This window comes from Triticum urartu, chromosome 2 (assembly GCF_003073215.2).
Source record: "Triticum urartu cultivar G1812 chromosome 2, Tu2.1, whole genome shotgun sequence".
NCBI lineage: Eukaryota > Viridiplantae > Streptophyta > Magnoliopsida > Poales > Poaceae > Triticum > Triticum urartu.
Genome location: NC_053023.1, coordinates 109,604,441 through 109,627,637, shown reverse-complemented (window position 1 = coordinate 109,627,637; position 23,197 = coordinate 109,604,441).

The window sequence follows — 23,197 nt, the reverse complement described above, 5'->3', positions numbered from 1 at the left end:
AAATATCATATCCCTACTAGAGTTATGAAGATTAAGCAGCGTGAATTTCTCGCCCTCGTCCAAGGAAATCAGTCTGTGGGTGAATATTTGCAAAAATTCAATCATCAGGCCCGTTACTCCCTTTATGACGTGGCCACCGCAGAAAGGAAGATTGACAGATTTCTTTGAGGCTTAAATCCGCAACTCCGGTGTACTCTCAGTATGTTTGATTTCCCAGATTTCCAAACTCTGGTGAATAAGGCTTTCATTGCTGAACGGGAGCACAAGCTTATATCAGATAATAGGCCTGTCAGCAACGACAACAAGCGTAAGTTTGAGCTAAAGAAAGATGGGCAACCAATGCAAAAGGCTCGTACCTGGCAGCAGACTCAGGTGGAAAACAAGCCAAATTGACAACAGAATGTTAACAAGACCACCACTCAAGTCAGGAATATCGTGACCAACCCCATGCATGAGGAGCGTTAGCGAAATAATTCTTGCTTCAGTTGTGGTCAGAACGGACATTATGCCAGGAAGTGCCCCAAGAACAACAAGGCGAATGCCCCATTCAGGCCACAAGTCAACTTTATAGAGTCATGCCCGACCCAGCAAAACTTTACTGGGCACGTGCATCATCTCTCAGCCGATGAAGCCCAAGAGAACCCCGAAGTCGTCATTGGTATGTTTTCTGTTAATAACATACCTGCTGTAATTTTATTTGACTCTGGGGCTTCCCATTCTTTTATTTCTCGGAGTTTTGCTGCCAAAACAAATTTCCTTGTACGCTTTTGGGCAAAAATATGCCAGTACAAACCCCGACATCTTTAATCAAGAGCAATCTGGTCTGCCGTGATCTGGAGATTAATATCAACGGAGTCTACTTTCTAGCCTCTTTGATAATCATTGAGTCTGAAAAGTTGGATATTATATTGGGTATGAATTGGTTGACCCAACATCAAGTTTGCATAAACTGCGCAACACGAGAAGTCACCTTGACCAGTCCGAATGGGCAGACTACCAAATTCCATGCTTGCAAGAATATACCCAAGCAAGAATTGGTTTTTACCACTGTGGCTGAGTTGGAATTAATTCTTGTGGTCAGCGAGTACCCTAATGTATTTCCAGAAGAACTGCCAGGCATGCTACCAGATCGAGAGCTAGAATTTGCAATAGACCTTGTGCCCGGAACTGCGCCGTTATACAAGAAGTATTACCGGATGCCCTCATCAAAATTAGTGGAGCTAAAGAAACAGTTGGATGAACTGCTCCAAAAAGGATATATTCGTCCCAGCTCTTCACCATGGGGATCACCTGCTATTTTCGTGGACAAAAAGGATGGCAGCCTCCGCATGTGCGTAGATTACCGTCAGCTGAATGAGGTCACCATCAAAAATAAATATCCGCTGCCAAGGATTGATGATTTGTTTGATCAGCTCAGTGGGGCTAAGGTATTCTCTAATATCGATTTATGGACCGGATATCATCAGCTCAAAATTAAAAAGGAAGATATTCCTAAGACCGCATTCACTACTCGGTACGGTCTTTATGAATATACCGTGATGTCCTTTGGTCTCACCAATTCCCCTGCTTTCTTCATGCATATGATGAACAAAGTATTCATGGACTTCCTCGACAAATTCGTGGTAGCCTTCATCATGACATCCTCATTTACTCCAAGGGTGAAGACGAGCACAAGGATCACCTCCGAGCAGTGCTACAACGACTCCGCGACCATCAGCTTTACGCCAAATTCAGTAAATGTGAGTTTTGGCTCAAGAAAGTTGAGTTTCTCGGACATGTACTATCCGCTGAAGGTATATCCGTGGACCCAAGCAAAGTAAAGGATGTGCTCGATTGGTTGCCGCCCACGACCGTGACGCAGATCTAGAGTTTTCTCGGATTAGCTGGATATTACCGTCGTTTCATTGAAGGGTTTTCCAAGATTGCTAAACCCATGACGGAGCTGCTCAAAAAGGATAAGAAGTTTGAATGGACGGAGGACTGTGAGAAAAGTTTCAATGAGCTAAAGATACGGCTGACAACCGCACCTGTATTGACCCTTCCAGACATTTATCGCAGTTTTGATGTATATTGTGAGGCCTCCAGGCAAGGCCTTGGTTGCATACTTATGCAAGACAGCAAGGTAGTAGCATATGCATCGCGACAGCTATGACCCCACGAGGGAAATTATCCTACTCATGATTTGGAATTGGCTGTGGTGGTTCATGCGCTAAAAATTTGGAGACACTACCTCATTGGAAAAAGGTGCCAAATACCGATCACAAAAGTCTTAAATACATATTTAATCAGCCGGATTTAAATCTCCGTCAACGAAGATGGCTAGAGTTGGTCAAGGATTATGATCTTGGAATAAATTACCACCCGGGAAAGGCCAACGTGGTTGTCGATGCCCTCAGTCGAAAGCATGTCAGCTTAAATGTCATATCGAAATCCTTGCCTCCCAAACTCCAAGAGGAGATTGCTCAGCTCAACCTGGTCATAGTGGATGATGGCCTCGCTAATATTTTGGAAGTTACCCCCATACTTGAGGAAGGGATCCGCAAGGCCCAGCCAGCTGACATCAAGCTACAAAGACGTGCCAAGAGCCTGATAGCAGGGCAGACCCCAGATTTCTCCAAGGACAAATTCGGTACCCTCCGATTCCGTGGACGGATTTGTGTACCCAATCAGCCGGACTTAAAGAAGAAAATCACGTCGGAAGCACACGAATCCTCATATTCCATTCACCCGGGAGGTACGAAAATGTATGAGGACCTTAGAAAAATATTCTGGTGGGATGGAATGAAGAAATACATTGCCTATTTTGTGGCCTGTTGCGACATATGCAACAAGGTGAAGGCAGAGCATCAGAAGCCAGCCGGACTCCTCCAACCACTGACGGTGTCGCAATGGAAATGGGATGACGTTTGTATGGATTTCATTACAGGACTGCCTAAGACCCAGCGGGGCAAGGATGCGATCTGGGTCATAGTGGACACCTCAACCAAGGTTGCTCACTTCATTCCGATCAGCACCAGATACAGAGCGAATCAACTCGCACACCTCAACCAGCTGTGTTTACCTCCGCTTTTTGGTCCCGTCTCCATCAAGCCTTGGGGACGGCGCTGAAATATATTACTGCTTATCATCCTCAGACCGATGGACAGACAGAACGGGTAAATCAAATACTCGAAGATATGTTGCGAGCCTGTGCTTTAGCCCAAGGACCTAAATGGGAAGATTGCTTGCCATATGCCGAGTTTTCTTATAACAATAGATTCCAGAGCAGTCTAAAGATGTCACCGTATGAAGCTCTGTATGGCCGTAAGTGCCGCACTCCTTTAACTTGGTCTCAAACTGGAGATAGCCGTATCTTCGGAACATATCTCATGATGGAAGCTGAGAAACAAGTTAAGGAAATCAGGGACAGATTGCAATTGGCCAAATCTCGACCGAAAAGTTATTATGATGCAAAGCACTGACAAATCAGCTTTGAACCCGGAGAACACGTATACCTCTGAGTCACTCATATGAAAGGAGTCAAGAGATTTCAGACCCATGGAAAATTGGCACCCAGATTTATTGGTCCATTCTCGGTTATGTCCCAGGTGGGTACTGTTGCATATCAGTTGGAGCTACCCGCTGAATTGGCAAACGTGCATAACGTGTTTCATGTTTGACAATTAAGACACTGCATATCCCCGCCTGAGAAAAGGACTGCTATGGATGAGGTAGAATTGGCAAATGATTTAACCTATGAAGAGAAACCATTTAGAATTTTGGATCAGATGGAAAGGGTCACTTGTAGTAAAGTAAGAAAATTTTACAAAGTTCAGTGGGAGCATCACACAGAGTCAGAATCAACTTGGGAGCAAGAAGAGTTCCTAAGGGCTCACTATCCAGAGTGGTTTTCCCAAGAAACCGAATCTCGAGGAAGAGATTCATTCTAAGTGGGGGAGGTTTGTGACAGCCTGATTTTTGCGCTCTCTTATTTGCCTGGTTTTCACTTGGAATGATTTTGAAAGTTGGGGTTTTTGAATCTTTTCATATGGACTTAAACACTTGGGTACCCTTGGCTTTCACCCAAGTGCATCATTCCCCTCCCTAATCATCATTCCCCTTCTGATCCATCTCAAAATAATCTTGGGAATATTTTTCTTAAATGAAAAATAGTCATTCTTCTTCTCTAAAACCCTAGCTAGTTTAATGAGCTCCATAGCAACCCTCATTTTTCTTGCCCACAAAAATCTGAGAAAATTCCCAAATATTCTTTGAACCCTAGGGCACCTTCCTGAGCAAAAATATTTCATCACTTTTTGGAATATTTTTGCTAAAGAAAATATTTTCTATTCTGGGCAGAAATGGTGGTTTCTACAGCACTACCATTTTACTTCCTCCCATGTGCCTGAATTTTCTTGTGCATCATCAACTTAGTAGATGATGGCTAGCCTCCAAAGCATAGCCCCCAACTCCCAGCAATTTGACCTCAGTAACATCTCCAAGTTACTGACCAGAAACTTACCTGGCATGTAAAATCTTCTCTACTGCATCTGGAGCCAAACCAAAGCGTGGTAACATTCAAAACTACCACGAACAACCTGCCAGACATGAAGTTTGGGCTTAGGTCGGCATGAGGTCATAGTTCACGCGGTGACCGCGTTCGTCCAGGCGTGCTGGCATGCGGGCGACGCGCTCTGCGACGCGCCCGAGCCTCTGTTGATCGCGTGCTCGCTTCCCCGCCTGCCTAAGCATGCCAAACCTCGCCACCATCCTCATCTCAATGCCATTAACTCCCCCTTGGCGCTCGCCGACGCCGGAGCTCACCGCAGCGAGCACGGGCACGGTCCGGCCAACCCAACAGTGCGGTGCGCACTGTGCTCGTCGCATTCTCCTTGTTCCTGTGCTCGTCCCCGTTCGCCAACAGTCGCCACGTCAGCTGCGTCACCTTCTCCCCCTCTCACTGACGCCGCTCGTCGCTGGGCGCCGTGGACAGGTGTCCACCGGCGGAGCCCGAACCCCCCCCCCCTCTCCGCTCCCCTATAAATGGAGCCGTCCCCAGCCTCCTCGAGCACCATGCACCACTCCCACACACCCCACAAGCACGTATGAAACCATAGCCCGGCCGGGGCAGGCCGCGGGCCACCGTCCTCGAGCTCGAGCTCGCCGGCAATCCCCTCTGGTCGCCGCAGTAGATCCAACCCCTCCCAGGCCAGGGCGATCCTTCCAGGGCCTCCATCTCTCTCCGGTGAAGCCATCCCGTCCCCCTGGAGCCCCTGAGGTTGCCTCTGCTCGCTGTCTTCCTCATCTTCGGTGCCCACCGCCCTCTGCCTCCGCTTGCGAGGTCGATTCCGACGCCGTCCGACCTCCCCTGGCTACACTACGGGTACGGGCAGGTGCGCCTACATCCCCTCTCTCGATCCCTCCCTCTCGTTTTCGCCAAGGAGCCCTTGTCACCAGCGAGAGCTCCGGCAAAACCGCGACCCCATCTGTTTCCTTCTCCCCTCTTTCTCACCTGACTAGCGAGGCCCGCTAGTCAGCCACTCTGTACGCGCGCGAAGCGGTACGAGTGGTGGCGCCCTGAGGCTTTACGCCTTCAACGTCACCCCCTAGTCTGTTTTATTTAAATTCAAATTCAATTCAATTCTAGAGAGCTTCAAACAGCTATAACTCTTCAACCATAAGTCCAACTGAATTGATACTTTTTGCATTATGTTCCTTGCAAAGAAATCTAGCAGCTCACCAAAAATGAGATTTTTCTAAGTTGTCTAGAATTTTTGGTGATTTTCAGAAGATTTCTTGATATTTTCTTCTTGTGTTTAAAATTATTTTCAGAGGGTGAGGCTTGTCTTGAGGATCACCAGAAGGCTTGTGAACCTCATCTGCGCTAAGGCAAGCCACAACAACATTTTCATGGTGCCATTTCAATATTGATGATTTTCTTAATTGAATGAAATGATTAATCCATGCATTTAAATAACTATTATGTTATTTATATTCTGTTAAAGTGTGTGTTAGTATTATACTTGATTTACAGAACCTTGAAACTAGCTTAGTTGGTAAAGAAGCTAAGATCTAATTGTGGTAATGATAAGATGATTTGTTATGTATATGAATAATGGCTTAATATTTTCTTGCATAAATAAAGAGTTAAATTTGCTAGAAAAGATCATGTTAAGTGCTTGTTTAGCCATTTTACTTAATTTACAGAATGTTTGAACCTAACTTGATTGGTAAAGAAATTATGATTTGCTTGAGGTGATGATAGTAAAATCTTTGCTATGCATATGAGAAATTAATTGAAGTTATTTTCTTGCATGAGAAAATAATATTACTTGCTGCAAAACATATTGTTAAAGTGAGACCAGGAAAGTAATATAAGTTGTGATGCTTATGCTTAGTGTGAATATGATTTACATTAGTCATTTTCGCTATTATGTGATGCATGTGTAGTATTGCATTTCATGGCATGCTATGACACCGGTCATTTTTCTTTTAAGTTGAACCTGGTTATAAATCAACTTGAATATATCATTGACTGGGTCATGGTTCCGCTGGATTGAGATTTTCCCAGTGCAACCACATTTGTCTTGTGGGAAGGCCTTGATTCGGTCCATTGACATGCCTCTAGTCGGTGCCTCCAACTAGGGAAGGTTATGGGCATTGATGACCCACAAGTATAGGGGATCTATCGTAGTCCTTTCGATAAGTAAGAGTGTCGAACCCAACGAGGAGCAGAAGGAAATGATAAGCGGTTTCCAGCAAGGTATTCTCTGCAAGTACTGAAATAAGTGGTAACAGATAGTTTTGTGATAGGATAATTGGTACCGAGCAACAAGTAACAAAAGTAAATAAAGTGCAGCAAGGTGGCCCAATCCTTTTTGTAGCAAAGGATAAGCCTGGACAAACTCTTATATGATGTAAAGCGCTCCCGAGGACACATGGGAATATCGTCAAGCTAGTTTTCATCACGTTCATATGATTCGCGTTCGGTACTTTGATAATTTGGTATGTGGGTGGACTGGTGCTTGGGTGCTGCCCTTACTTGAACAAGCATCCCACTTATGATTAACCTCTATTGCAAGCATCCGCAACTACAACAAAAGTATTAAGGTAAACCTAACCATAGCATGAAACATATGGATCCAAATCAGCCCCTTACGAAGCAACGCATAAACTAGGGTTTAAGCTTCTGTCACTCTAGCAACCCATCATCTACTTATTACTTCCCAGTGCCTTCCTCTAGGCCCAAATAATGGTGAAGTGTCATGTAGTCGACGTTCACATAACACCACTAGAGGAGAGACAACATACATCTCATCAAAATATCGAACGAATACCAAATTCACATGACTACTAATAGCAAGACTTATCACATGTCCTCAGGAACAAAAGTAACTACTCACAAAGCATAAACATGTTCATAATAAGAGGGGTATTAATATGCATATAGGATATGAACATATGATCTTTCTCCAATTAAACCAACTAGCATCAACTACAAGGAGTAATTAACACTACTAGCAACCTACTAGCACCAATCCCGGACTTGGAGACAAGAATTGGATACAAGAGATGAACTAGGGTTTTGAGATGAGATGGTGCTGATGAAGATGTTGATGGAGATTGCCCTTTCCCGATGAGAGGAGCCTTGGTGATGACGATGGCGATGATTTCCCCCTTCAGGGGTGTCGGAGTAATTGAACACGGATACCCCGAAGACGGCGAGATAAGAATTCAAGACATCGGGGCTAGCAAAGCCCATCAGTCCAACTACCTGGCCGGCGGCTGACTCCTGGCTGCTGACTGCTCCACCAGGCCGACTGCTGGCTGCCGACTGCTCCACCAGGCCGACTGCTGGCTGCCGACTGCTCCGCCAGGCCGACTGCTGGCTACCGACTCCTCCGCTAGGCCGACTGGTGGCTGCCGACTCCTCCACCAGGCCGACTGCCAGCTGCCGACTGCTCCACCAGGCCGACTGCTGGCTGCCGACTCCTCCGCCAGGCCGACTGCTGGCTGCCGACTCCTCCACCAGGCCGACTGCTGGCTGCCGACTCCTCCACCAGGCCGACTGCTGGCTGCCGACTCCTCCACCAGGCCGACTGCTCGAAGTCAACTACAGCCGGACGCGACCCCGACGTGACGGCCATACCCGGCACTGTTCACGTGACACCCCAGCCATCATGTACAGTGTCCCTTGTCCCTGGGCACTATTTATGAAGTGACCCAAGGGACAAGGATGACACCCCACCATGCCACTAGCTAGCTACCATGCCTACATGGCTTACATGCTAAGCTAGCTCCCACTATATATAGCTAGCCATCCACCCATCCTCACACACACGTATGAGCACACACACATTCGGCCACTAGAGCGTGCTTGCTCATCCCGGCCACAGATACATACATGAGGCTAGTAGCATATAGCACTCATCTAGATACAGCTCCAGGAGCACTCTGTACTACAGATATACCACATATACTCAGACATGTAGGAGTAGGGGTGTTATCTCTCCGGAGAGCCCCGAACCTGGGTAAACTAGCGCGTGCTACTCGCATACCCGTCCCTGGATATTCCGGCAGCAGTATTTCCCACACACTAAGCCACCTTGTGGCATATGTCGTCTTGCACCCCCGTGAGAATACCAGGACATTTGGCGCCCACCGTGGGGCAGTACTATGCTACCACGCTGGTGCTGGTTTCGCATTCCGGGCGGGACCATTTTCGTCATCACCGCGGCATCGTCGTCGTCTCTCCGGTAGCGCTCGGGGGCCAGACATCGACGCGCCCTCAGAGCGGCCGCGAGGGGCGGCGGTTCCTCGCCGTCGGCCTCTTCGTCTTCATCGCCGCAGCAGCACGCTGTCTCTCCGATAGCGGTCAGGGGCTCAACATCGACATGCCCCCGGATGGCCGCGAGGGCGGCGCGTCCTCGCCGTCGGCCTCGCCATCTTCATCATCACCACGACGTCGCCGCCGTCTCTCCGGCACCGGTTGGGGGCTCGACATCAGCATGCCCTCGGTGCGACCGTGCTGGACGGTGCGTCGTCGTCATCTGCCCTCGGTCTATGCACTTGCAGCTCCGATCTGCTCCGCGGCTGTCCCGAGCACCTCCGGTCTCTGTGCATGCACATGTTCGTGCATAGCTAGCTAGCTAGCTGGCGAACTCAATGGATTCAGCAACAACAACATGCGTACTAGCTTTGCTAGCTAGCCCAGTTCGTGTGCACGCATGTGACCCGCCGGACGTGTGAGCCTCGTCATCGCTTCGGCCGGCGACTCCGTCGCTGCGCTACGCTGTTTCCACTGCTACCTACCACCACTCATACATTATCCATACATTGGTCGGAGGCAAGCCAGACATGCCCAGTACGCAAGTACGCAACCCATGCACTGTTGCTAGCCAATGGCCATAAAACCATACCATACGCTGCTCCCATATCATACAGTGGTTGAACACTGCCCGTTCACTGGTCGTGCGCTAGCTAAAAACACTGCCCATGCAAACTCGTACAGTGGCCGGATGAAAGCACTCAGGGCACGCCCACGCCCACGCCTGCGGGTCCTACTAGCACGTCGCTCGGCCTCCGTGTGCCTGTGCGCGTTGCTCGCCCGCGCTGTTCCCTGCCTTTCCTCCATGCTGACCGGCTCCCTGCACCAGCTGCATAGCCTCGCTGCACCTCCACAGCTCAGCGCGTCCGCGTGTTGGCTCCGCCCGCTCGCGACAGGTCCGCGCGCACATGGGACGCCCATCGCCGGGGCTCTGCGCTGGCTCGAGCCTGTGTCGCATCCCGGACGGCCCGCGCCTCCGCCTCCATCTCGCGCGCTCCTCGCCCGAGTCCCACCACTCAGGCGCCGGCTCTGCCCGTGCTGCGGCCGACTGTGCCTTCCCAGCACCCAGCACCACGCTCAGGCCGGCATCCCTCTACCCCGGCCGCCTACCGCGCTGGCCTTCCGTGCGTCGCGCGCGCGCCTGCAGTCCCCCCGCCGGCTGCGCGAGCCCGGCCGCGTGCTCCTCCGCGACGCCGCCTACTGTGGCCGCCTGCTCAGCACCTCCGCCCCGCGTCGACTTCGCCTCCGCGCCGGCTGCCAAGCTCCCGGACTTCGACTACTCCGCTCCGGCTCCCCACGGCCGCCTCCGCGCGCCGCCCGTTACGGGCCGCCTGCAGGCGTCGCGCAGGCCGGCTGCCCGCAACCCGGCCCGCTGGCTTCGCCCACAACCCGGCCTGCCTGGCCGGCTGCCGGCTCCCGCCATTCGGCTGCCCGTGGCCGGTTGGAAAAAAAGGGGGAGAGAGAGGCCGGCTGCCCGAGAGAGAAAACTCAGAAAAGGAAAGAAGGAAGTAGGGAGCCTGCTGAGAAGAAACAGAGAAAAAGAAACAGAGAGGCCGGCTGCTGCGCTCCCATTACGGCCGCTTGCTGCGGTCGTGTGCCCAAAGAAGAAAAGGAAAAGAAAAGCAAGGTGAGGTCAGGTGCTCAGGAAAAAAAAGGGGGCCGAGTGCCGGCTGAGAAAAGAGGCCGGTTGCTGAAAAATAAAAGAGAGAGAAAAGGGAGAGAGGCCAGCTGGAAAATATTGTCGGCTGCCTACCTGGCTGGACGGAAAGAAGAAGTATCCGTTCAGCTGTGTGGGCAGACAAAGAGAAGATGAAAGAAGACGAAATAGTTTCCGGGAGATCCGGCCCAACTGCTCAGCAGTCGGCCCGAATCTCGGGGGCTACACCCAGAGGGTGCGCTGACGCGCCCCGCGAAGAAGAATACAAAGTAGTTGCCGGGAGATCCGGCCAGACTGCTCAGCAGTCGGCCCAGATCTCGGGGGCTACACCCAGCGGGTGCGCCGACGTGCCCCCGCGAAGAAGAAGACAAAGTAGTTGCCGGGAGATCCAGCACGACTGCTCAGCAGTCGGCCCAGATCTCGAGGGCTACACCCAGCGGGTGCGCTAACGCGCCCCCGCGAAGAAGAAGACAAAGTAGTTGCCGGGAGATCCGGCCCGACTGCTCAGCAGTCGGCCCAGATCTCGGGGGCTACACCCAGTGGGTGCGCTGACGCGCCCCCGCGAAGATTGTAGACAAGAGAAGAGTTTTGTCCGGCTCCGAGAAGCCGGCAGAAGAGAAAAAGAAGAAGATAGGCGCTGCAAGATGCATTGCCGCCTGGCCGATCGAGCCTGACCAGCCGGGACCCCTTCGAGCACCCGGAGGCTCAACCTCCGTCTCGACTACATGAAAATCAGTGTGAGCTCCTCACCCGCATATTTTTTGCACCACGTAATCACAGATAACCCCGAGAGATGCTCGGGGGCTGTCTCCGCATTTTATTACAGTTGCATCACTGTTCGCCCCGGCGCCAACCAGAGTTGACTCGGGGGCTGGCCGCTTGGCCTGAGACGTTAGTTCCCGCAAACGGCTTAGTACCGTGCACGGTACCAAAGGCCCACTCTTAGTCACAGATCGCAGAGCGGCTGTCCGACTAGCAAGAGTGAACGCTGGAGGCCACCCACGCGAAAAACGTCCGGGAAGAAAAACGCTTCGGGTGATCCGGCCATTTCCTTTACAAGTATCTACTCGGTTGAATCTGCTCCCAGACTCTGAGTACTGTACACTCCACTTCGCGGCCCACTCTCAGCCACAGACCGCAGAGCGGCTGTCCGGCAAGCAAGAGCACAAGCCAAAAAGTGGAGGGAACACGAAAAAGATTAAGGGGGCTCGAACGAAACTGAGTCGGCACCCTCCGCATAAAACTTGCAATGCTAAAAGCAAACATTTGATATATCTGCGTGGACTAACTTTGTCTTTTTCATGAACATTTCCATGAACACTCGCCAAAAAAACATCCGCCCAACTTTGCCAAGTTGCCCGGAGGCTTGGGGGCTACTGTCGGAGTAATTGAACACGGATACCCCTAAGACGGCGAGACAAGAATTCAAGACATCGGGGCTAGCAAAGCCCCTCAGTCCAACTACCTGGCCGGCGGCTGACTGCTGGCTGCTCACTGCTCCACCAGGCCGACTGCTCGCTACCGACTGCTCCACCAGGCCGACTGCTGGCTGCCGACTGCTCCACCAGGCCGACTGCTGGCTGCCGACTCCTCCGCCAGGCCAACTGGTGGCTGCCGACTCCTCCACTAGGCCGACTGCCGGCTGCCGGCTGCTCCCCCAGGCCGACTGCTGGCTGCCGACTCCTCCGCCAGGCTGACTGCTAGCTGCCGACTCCTCCACCAGGCCGACTGCTGGTTGCCGACTCCTCCACCAGGCCGACTGCTGGCTACCGACTCCTCCACCAGGCCGACTGCCCGAAGTCAACTGCAGCCGGACGCGACCCCGACGTGACGGCCGTACCCGGCACTGTTCACGTGACACCCCAGCCATCATGTACAGTGTCCCTTGTCCCTGGGCACTATTTATGAAGTGACCTAGGGGACAAGGATGACACCCCATCATGCCACTAGCTAGCTAGCTACCATGCCTACATGGCTTACATGCTAAGCTAGCTCCCACTATATATAGCTAGCCATCCACCCATCCTCACACACACGTATGAGCACACACACATTCGGCCACTAGAGCATGCTAGATCATCCCGGCCACAGATACATACATGAGGCTAGTAGCATATAGCACTCATCTAGATACAGCTCCAGGAGCACTCTGTACTACAGATATACCACATATACTCAGACATGTAGGAGTAGGGGTGTTATCTCTCCGGAGAGCCCCGAACCTGGGTAAACTAGCGCGTGCTACTCGCATACCCGTCCCTGGATATTCCGGCAGCAGTATTTCCCACACACTAAGCCACCTTGTGGCATATGTCGTCTTGCACCCCCCGTGAGAATACCACGACAGGGAGGGAAGTTTCCCCGGCAAAACAGCTCCGCCAGAGCCCTAGATTGGTTCCGCCAAGGTTCCGCCTCGTAGTGGCGGAGTTTTGTCCGAGAAGATGGCTTATGATTTTTTTTTCCTATCGAAAGACTCCATATAGCAGAAGATGGCCACCGGAGGGCCACCAGGGGGCGCGGCTAGAGGGGTAGGGGCGCCCCCACCCTCGTGGGCAGGGTGTGGCCCCCTGGTGAAGTTCTTGCTCTCAGTATTTTTTATATATTTGGAAAACGTCTTCCGTGAAGTTTCAGGACTTTTGGAGCTGTGCAGAATAGGTCTCTAATATTTGCTCCTCTTCCAGCCCAGAATCCCAGCTGTCGGCATTCTCCCTCTTTATGTAAACCTTGTAAAATAAGAGAGAATAGGCATAAGTATTGTGACATAATGTGTAATAACAGCCCATAATGCAATAAATATCGATATAAAAGCATGATGCAAAATGGACGTATCAACTCCCCCAAGCTTAGACCTCGCTTGTCCTCAAGAGAAAAGCCGAAATCGAAAAATATGTCCACATGTTTAGAGATATAGGTGTCGATAAAAATAAAATACGGACATGAGGGCATCATGATCATTCTTAGAACAGCAATTTATATAATTATTGACATATAATCTCTTATGCTAAAGTAATAATTCAATCACAATATCAAGTATGGATCGTAAACTTCATTGAAAACTAACAAACTATAATCTCAGTCATTGAAGCAATTGCAATTTATCATAACATAGGAAAGAGTCAATGTATAAGAGCTTTTCAGCAAGTCCACATACTCAACTATCATATAGTCTTTCACAATTGCTGACACTCACGCAATACTTATGGGTATGGAGTTTTAATCGGACACAGAGAAAGATAGGGGCTTATAGTTTTGCCTCCCAACGTTTTACCTCAAGGGTAATGTCAACAGTAATAGTTCATGAAAACTCACATCCAATTAGCCATATATACCAGGATCTTTCCAACATATTGTGCTTGCCAAAGGATAAAATGTAAAAGGAAGGGTGAAGATCACCATGACTCTTATGCAAGGTAGGAAGTGAAAGTAAAAGATAGGCCCTTCGCAGAGGGAAGCAGAGGTTGTCATGCTCTTTTATGGTTGGATGCACAAAATCTTAATGCGAAAGAACGTCACTTTATATTGCCACTTGTGATATGGACCTTTATTATTCAGTCTGTCGCTTTTATTTCTTACATATCACACGATCGTATAAAGCTTATTTTCTCCCACACTAATAAGTCATACATATTTAGAGAGCAATTTTTATTGCTTGCACCGATGACAACTTACTTGGAGGATCTTACTCAATCCATAGGTAGGTATGGTGGACTCTTATGGCAAAATAGGTTTAAGGGTATTTGGAAGCACAAGTAGTATCTCTACTTGGTGCAATGAATTTGGCTAGCATGAGGGAGAAAGGCAAGCTCAACACGTTGGAGGATCCAAGACAATATAATTTATCTCAGATGTAGGAAAACATAACCCATTGCGTTGTCTTCCTTGTCCAACGTCAACTCTTTAGCATGTCATATTTTAATGAGTGTTCACAATCATTAAAGATGTCCAAGATAGTATATTTATATGTGAAGACCTCTATTTCTTTATTACTTCCTATTAATTGCAACTCTGACCAAAACTATGTTTGTCAACCCTCAACAATTTTTATTCATCATACTCTTTCTATGTGAGCTCATTACTCTCCATAAGACTCACATGATCTCTTTGTTTCTTTTTATTTCTTTCTCTTTTCTTTTATTCACTTAGGATCATGGCAAAATAATCAAGCCCTTGACTCAACACTAATCTTTATTATATAGCTCATGGACTCGATTACATAGAAGGATAATAAAGCAAAACTCACAACTAGATCATACTAAGAAATTTTATTCTACTAGATCAAGATATTACCAAAAGGATTGAACTAAGAAAAACGGTAAAGATAAAAGTGATCGTGATACGATACCGGGGCACTCCCCCAAGCTTGGCAGTTGCCAAGTGGAGTGCCCATACCCATGTGATTATGTCTCTCTTTTCGGGGATGGTGATGTGATGTTCTTGGCGATGATGCCCCTCAAGTTACGATTCTCCTCCTCAAGCTTGTAGACTTGCTGCTTGAGGTCCATTATTTCCTTTCGGAGTTTTCCTGTAATAGCCAAAGCTCCCTGCACCCAAGGGTGCTGCATAGCTGCGGAGAACCAGTGACACTCTTTTTCATATTCTCATAAGAAAGAAATCTAACATTGGAAGGGATAACCGAGTTTGGAATAGCTGAGCTCTGTAGTTCTCTCATTGTGAATCCAGCTTGGAGGCGGGAAGTGACTTCTTGATCCTCTTCCATGGCATCTATCCTCTTCAAATCAGCCTCCATCTCTTCCTCCGTTGCTGGCCCAAAGGGGTCGACATAATTGTTTGTCGTTGATCTCGGTGTCAGATGAGACACCCGGCTCTCCCTGACTGACTCTTGCGAAGACATCCTGCTCTAATCTGCAGCAGCAACAGCTCGAAACACAAACAGGAGATTTTTGCGTGATATGTGAGTAAAAACCCCCGGGAGGTTATATAATGAATTTAAACCGACCAAAATACGTGTCCTGTAAGAAAACGGAGTTCGAAAAGCGCACGATGTGCCCACGAGGTAGGGGGCGCGCCCAGTAAGGTAGGGCGCGCCCTCCACCCTCGTGGAGGCCTCGTGTCCTTCTCGGACTGCTTCTTATTTTTTCTATTTTTCTAAATATTCCAAAACGAAGAAATATTGCCTTAAAAACTGTTTTGGAGTCGATTTACTTACCGTACCACATACCTATTCCTTTTCGGAGTCTGAAACGTTCTAGAAAGTGTCCCTTATGTATTCCTCCAGGGTTACGGTTTCAATAACATTGGTTTCAACATTTATGGGATTACCTGAGATATAATGTTTGATTCTTTGACCGTTCACCACCTTCAGATTTGTGCCTTCGAAGTTGTTGATTTTTATGGCACCGGAACGGTAGACCTTCTCGATAACGTAAGGACCTTCCCATTTAGAGAGAAGTTTTCCTGCAAAAAATCTTAAACGAGAGTTGTATAGCAATACATAATCACCTACATTAAACTAACGCTTTTGTATCCTTTTGTCATGCCATCTTTTAACTTTTTCTTTAAACAACTTGGCATTCTCGTAGGCTTGAGTTCTCCATTCATCGAGTGAGCTAATATCAAATAACCTCTTCTCACCGGCAAGTTTAAAATCATAATTAAGTTCTTTAATAGCCCAATAAGCCTTGTGTTCTAGTTCGAGAGGTAAGTGACATGCTTTTCCATAGACCATTTTATACGGAGACATACCCATAGGATTTTTATATGCAGTTCTATAGGCCCATAATGCATCATCTAGTTTCTTGGACCAATTCTTTCTAGACCTGTTAACAGTCTTTTTCAAAATTAATTTGAGTTCTCTATTACTCAATTCTACTTGACCACTAGACTGAGGGTGATAAGGAGATGCAATTCTATGATTAACATCATATTTAGCAAGCATTTTACGAAAAGCACCATGAAAAAAATGTGAACCACCATCAGTCATTAAATATCTAGGGACTCCAAATCTTGGAAAAATAACTTCTTTAAGCATTTTAATAGAAGTGTTATGATCAGCACTACTAGTTGGAATAGCTTCTACCCACTTAGTAACGTAATCAATAGCAACGAAAATATGTGTATAACCATTAGAGGAAGGAAAAGGTCCAAATAGTCAAACCCCAAACATCAAATGGTTCAATAACAAGTGAATAATTCATAGGCATTTCTTGACGTCTACTAATATTACCAATTCTTTGACATTCATCACAAGATAAGACAAACTTATGGGCATCCTTGAAGAGAGTAGGCCAATAAAACTAGATTGCAGTACCTTATGTGCAGTTCTATCTCCAGCATGGTGTCCTCCATAAGCTTCAGAGTGACACTTGCATAGGATCTGTTCCTGTTCATGCTCAGGTACACAACGTCTAATAACACCATCTACTCCTTCTTTATAAAGATGTGGGTCATCCCAAAAGTAATGCCTCAAATCATAGAAGAACCTTTTCTTTTGCTGGTCTGTGAAACTAGGTGGTATAAACTTAGCAACAATGTAATTAGCATAATCAGCATACCATGGAGCAGTATGAGCAGCATTTATGACATTTAATTGCTCATTAGGAAAGCTATCATCAATAGGTAGTGGGTCATCAAGCACATTTTCTAACCTAGACAAGTTGTCTACAACGGGGTTCTCAGCTCCCTTTCTATCAACAATATGCAAGTCAAATTCTTGTAGCAAGAGAACCCATCTAATAAGTCTAGGTTTAGCATCTTTCTTTTCCATAAGATATTTAATAGCAGCATGATCAGTGTGAATAGTTACTTTAGAACCAACAATATAAGGTCTAAACTTATCACAAGCAAATACAACTGCTAAGAATTCCTTTTCAGTAGTAGCATAATTTCTTTGAGCATTGTCTAGAGTTTTACTAGCATATTGAATAACATTTAGTTTCTTATCAACTCTTTGTCCTAGAACAACACCTACAGCATAATCACTAGCATCACACATAATTTCAAAGGGTAAATTCCAATCAGGTGGTTGAGCAATAGGTGCAGAAATCAATGCTTTCTTAAGTATTTCAAATGCTTCTACACAATCATCATCAAAGACAAATGGTATATCTTTTTGTAATAAATTAGTCAGAGGCCGAGAGATTTTTGAGAAGTCCTTAATGAACCCCCTATAAAATCCGGCATGGCCAAGGAAACTTCTTATACCTTTGATGTCCTTGGGAAATGGCATCTTTTCAATAGCATCAACCTTGGCTTTATCAACTTCAATACCTCTTTCAGAAACTTTATGCCCCAAGACAATACCTTCATTAACCATAAAGTGGCACTTTTCCCAATTCAAGACAAGATTAGTTTCTTCACATCTCTGCAAAACTCGATCAAGGTTGCTCAAGCAATCATCAAAAGAAGACCGATAGACGGAAAAGTCGTCCATGAAAACCTCACAAATCTTTTCAGAAAAGTCAGAGAATGTAGCCATCATGCATCTTTGAAAGGTAGCAGGTGCATTACATAAACCAAAAGGCATACGTCTATAAGCAAAAGTACCAAAAGGGCATGTAAAAGTAGTCTTTGATTGGTCCTTAGCTGACACAGGTATTTGAGACAAACCAGAATAACCATCTAGAAAGCAAAAATGTGTATGTTTAGATAACCTTTCTAGCATTTGATCGATAAAAGGTAAGGGGTAATGATCCTTTTTAGTAGCCTTATTTAATTTGCGGAAATCAATTACCATCCTATAACATGTAATAATTCTTTGGTGAATCAATTCATCTTTATCATTAGGAACAACAATAATACCTCCCTTCTTAGGGACACAATGGACAGGGCTTACCCATTGACTATCAACAACGGGATAAATTATACCTGCCTCAAGGAGCTTTAGTATCTCCTTTCTTACCACTTCTTTCATTTTAGGATTCAGCCGACGTTGATGATCACGAACTGGTTTAGCATCTTCTTCCAAATTAATTTTATGTTGACATAGAGTGGGACTAATACCCTTAAGATCATCAAGAGTGTACGCAATAGCAGCACGATGCTTCTTTGGAGTTTTCAATAATCTCTCTTCTTCATGTTCTGAAAGGTTAGCACTAATAATAACAGGGTATATCTTTTTCTCATCAAGATAAGCAAATTTAAGAGTATCAGGTAACGATTTAAGCTCAAACACGGGATCACCCTTGGGTGGAGGAGGATCCCCTAGGATTTCAACAGGTAAATTGTTTTTCAGAATAGGTTCTTGTTTAAATAATACTTCATCTAATTCCATTCTTTCATTCATAAACATATCATTTTCATGGTCTAGCAAGTATTGTTCTAAAGGATCACTAGGAGGTACGGCAATAGAAGCAAGACCAATAACTTCATCCTTACTAAGTAATTCTTCTTCACGGTGTTGTCTACTAAATTTAGAGAAATTAAATTCATGAGTCATATCATCTAAACCGGTAGTAACAACATCCCTTTTGCAATCTATGGTAGCATTAATAGTATTTAAGAAGGGTCTACCAAATATAATGGGACAAAAGCTATCTCGTGGGGAACCAAGAACAAGAAAATCAGCAGGATATTTAGTTTTCCCACACAAGACTTCAACATCTCTAATAATTCCCATTGGTGAAATAGTATCTCTATTGGCAAGTTTAATTGCAACATCAATATCTTCTAACTCAACAGGTGCAATATCATGCATAATTTATCTATAAATGCTAGTAGGTATTGCACTAGCACTGGCACCCATATCACATAAGCCATGATAACAATGATCTCCTATTTTAACAGAAATAACAGGCATGCCTACCACAGGTCTAGGTTTATCTTTATCACGGGGTTTAGCAATCCTAACAGTTTCATCACAGAAATAAATAACATGCCCATCAATATTATCAGACAAGAGATCTTTAACAATAGCAATATTAGGTTCAACTTTAACTTGCTCAGGAGGTGTATATGTTTTAATATTGCTTTTACGAACCACAGTTGAAGCTTTAGCATGATCCTTTATCCTAACAGGGAAAGGTGGTTTCTCAACATAAGAAGTAGGAACAATAGGATCATTATAAGTAATAGTCTTTTCTTCAACTTTAATAGGCGCAGCTACTTTTACTTCTATGGGAGGATGATATTTAAACCACTTCTCCTTGGGGAGATCAACATAAGCAGCAAAAGATTCACAGAAAGAAGCTACTATCTCAGAGTCAAGTCCATATTTAGTGCTTACGAAAAATATCGGTATCCATAAAAGATTTAACACAATAAAAACTAGGTGTCATACCTGACTCCTTACCATTGTCGAGGTCCCAATCTTCGGAGTTGCGTTTAATTCTTTCCAATAAATCCCATTTGAATTCAATAGTCCTCATCATAAAAGAGCCAGCACAAGAAGTATCAAGCATGGTGCGATTGTTACCAGAAAGCCGAGCATAAAGATTTTGAATAATCATTTCTCTTGAGAACTCATGATTGGGGAATGAATATAACATTGATTTAAGCCTCCCCCAAGCTTGAGCGATGCTTTCTCCTTTGTGAGGCCAAAAATTATATATGTAATTGCGATCACGATGAACAAGATGCATAGGATAAAACTTCTGATGAAATTCCAATTTCAATCGTTTGTAATTCCAAGACCCCATATCATCACATAGCCTATACCATGTCGATGCATCTCCCCTCAAAGATAAAGGGAAGACCTTCTTCTTAACAATATCTCCGGGTACACTTGCAAGCTTAAATAATCCACAAACTTCATCCACATATATCAGATGTTCATCAGGATGTTTTGTTCCATCTCCTAAAGAAGGATTAGCTAGCAGTTCTTCTATCATACCCGAAGGAACTTCAAAGCAAGCATTTTCATTTTCATTTTCAATAGGTTCAGTAGGTTGAGGAGCAACTCTTTGCTCTACTGGTCAGGGTGAAGATACCCCGAACAAGCCCCTCAGAGGATTACTTTCCATGGTAACAAGTGACAGTAAATTTCAGAAAACTATATAAATTTTTCCTTACCAAATTCCACCTACCAAAGGCGCTTCACTCCCCGGCAACGGCGCCAGAAAAGAGTCTTGATGACCCACAAGTATAGGGGATCTATCGTAGTCCTTTCGATAAGTAAGAGTGTCGAACGCAACGAGGAGCAGAAGGAAATGATAAGCGGTTTCCAGCAAGGTATTCTCTGCAAGTACTGAAATAAGTGGTAACAGATAGTTTTGTGATAGGATAATTGGTAACGAGCAACAAGTAACAAAAGTAAATAAAGTGCAGCAAGGTGGCCCAATCCTTTTTGTATCAAAGGATAAGCCTGGACAAACTCGTATATGATGTAAAGCGCTCCCGGGGACACATGGGAATATCGTCAAGCTAGTTTTCATCATGTTCATATGATTCGCGTTCGGTACTTTGATAATTTGGTATGTGGGTGGACCGGTGCTTGGGTGCTGCCCTTACTTGGACATGCATCCCACTTATGATTAACCCCTATTGCAAGCATCCGCAACTACAGCAAAAGTATTAAGGTAAACCTAACCATAGCATGAAACATATGGATCCAAATCAGCCCCTTACGAAGCAACACATAAACTAGGGTTTAAGCTTCTGTCACTCTAGCAACCCATCATCTACTTATTACTTCCCAATGCCTTCCTCTAGGCCCAAATAATGGTGAAGTGCCATGTAGTCGACGTTCACATAACACCACTAGAGGAGAGACAACATACATCTCATCAAAATATCGAACGAATACCAAATTCACATGACTACTAATAGCAAGACTTCTCCCATGTCCTCGGGAACAAAAGTAACTACTCACAAAGCATAAACATGTTCATAATCAGAGGGGGACTAATATGCATATAGGATCTGAACATATGATCTTCCACCAATTAAACCAACTAGCATCAACTACAAGGAGTAATTAACACTACTAGCAACCTACTAGCACCAATCCCGGACTTGGAGACAAGAATTGGATACAAGAGATGAACTAGGGTTTTGAGATGAGATGGTGCTGATGAAGATGTTGATGGAGATTGCCCTCTCCCAATGAGACGAGTGTTGGTGATGACGATGGTGATGATTTCCCCCTCCGGGAGGGATGTTTTCCCGGCAGAACAGCTCCGCCAGAGCCCTAGATTGGTTCCGCCTCGTGGCGGTGGAGTTTCGTCCGAGAAGATGGCTTATGATTTTTTTTCCCATTGAAAGACTCCATATAGCAGAAGATGGCCACCGGAGGGCCACCAGGGGGCCCACGAGGTAGGGGGCGCGCCCAGAGGGGTAGGGACGCCCCCACCCTCGTGGGCAGGGTGTGGCCCCCCTGGTGAAGTTCTTGCTCTCAGTATTTATATATTTGGAAAATGTCTTCCGTGAAGTTTCAGGACTTTTGGAGCTGTGCAGAATAGGTCTCTAATATTTGCTCCTCTTCCAGCCCAGAATCCCAGCTGTCGGCATTCTCCCTCTTTATGTAAACCTTGTAAAATAAGATAGAATAGGCATAAGTATTGTGACACAATGTGTAATAATAGCCCATAATGCAATAAATATCGATATAAAAGCATGATGCAAAATGGACGTATCATGCATGCGTACCCTGGCTCGGTAAGCAGGCATAACCTTGTGTGCTCATTGTTGAGATTATGGTATCGGGTCCCCGAGTGGTATCGTTTTGGCCACGACGGTGGTCGTTGTGTCTTTGGTAGACACGGGGCCACCCAGGACTAGCATGTTGGGGATTGGGTCGGAGTGGCCAGGAGAGTGTCATGGCAATGGAAGGGTTTTGTCGAAAAGCCGTTGGTCCACCCGAATGGGAATGCGAGGTCATGGGTTCCATGGTGTGGGTATAGTGTGCTACCTCTGTAGAGTGTATAATCTATCGATAGCCGAGTCCATGGTTACGGACGCCTCGTAGTAGGTCCCACCATGAGTCAATGTTTAATAAACCTACACACTAAGTTATGAACTTTGCACTGATGATGATGGCGGAAAGTCCATCGAGATGTTCGAGACCCAATATGGGTCGTGGTTGTGATCGTCGTAAGGATCACGAGTTATTCTGGTCAAGACCACGATGGTGGTTTGGTTGTGATCGCCGAAAGGATCACGAGACCACAATGGTGGTTTGTTTGTGATCCGAGAACGATCACGGTTGGTAAGTCGGTCCCGAGGGACGTTTATCCCAAGAGCATGATCACAGCATGTTGGAACATCATTGCATTATTAATTGGTTAAATATCATGATATTTTTTGTCATTATGATTATGCCTGTTGTGAGCTTGCAAGTACATTCAATGTACTGACCTGGCGTGTCATGCCAGATTTCAGGAAAGTCACGTTGGAAAGGAGCGCTGCTCGAGTCTAGATCGTGTCCACATCGATGTCCCTGTGCTATGGAGTTTCCGCTATGACGTTGTTTCGCTGCCGCGTAGTTGTATGATCGAGGCCCCCTTTATGTTCACTAAATAATGTACATATTGTTCAGCCGCACCGTGCATGCTGCTCGGCCTCGACATCTGTTGTAATATAAACTCTGATCCGCTAGCATCAATAAAGCGGTTGTTTTTCTGTACCAAGATGTTGTGTGTTGCCAGAAGACATGGTCTCTGGGATGGCAATGTAGGGTAAATCGGTCGCTCTGAGCTGGGGTGCCACACGGGGCTTGGCGGGTCAAAAGCGGGCGGTTCATGAGTACGGCGACTCAGACAACAATCCTGGAACCCAGCAGAGCGACGTACGAGGTTAGGCGCGGCAGCGCACGAGTACGGCGACTCTGCCGGCGGCTTCAG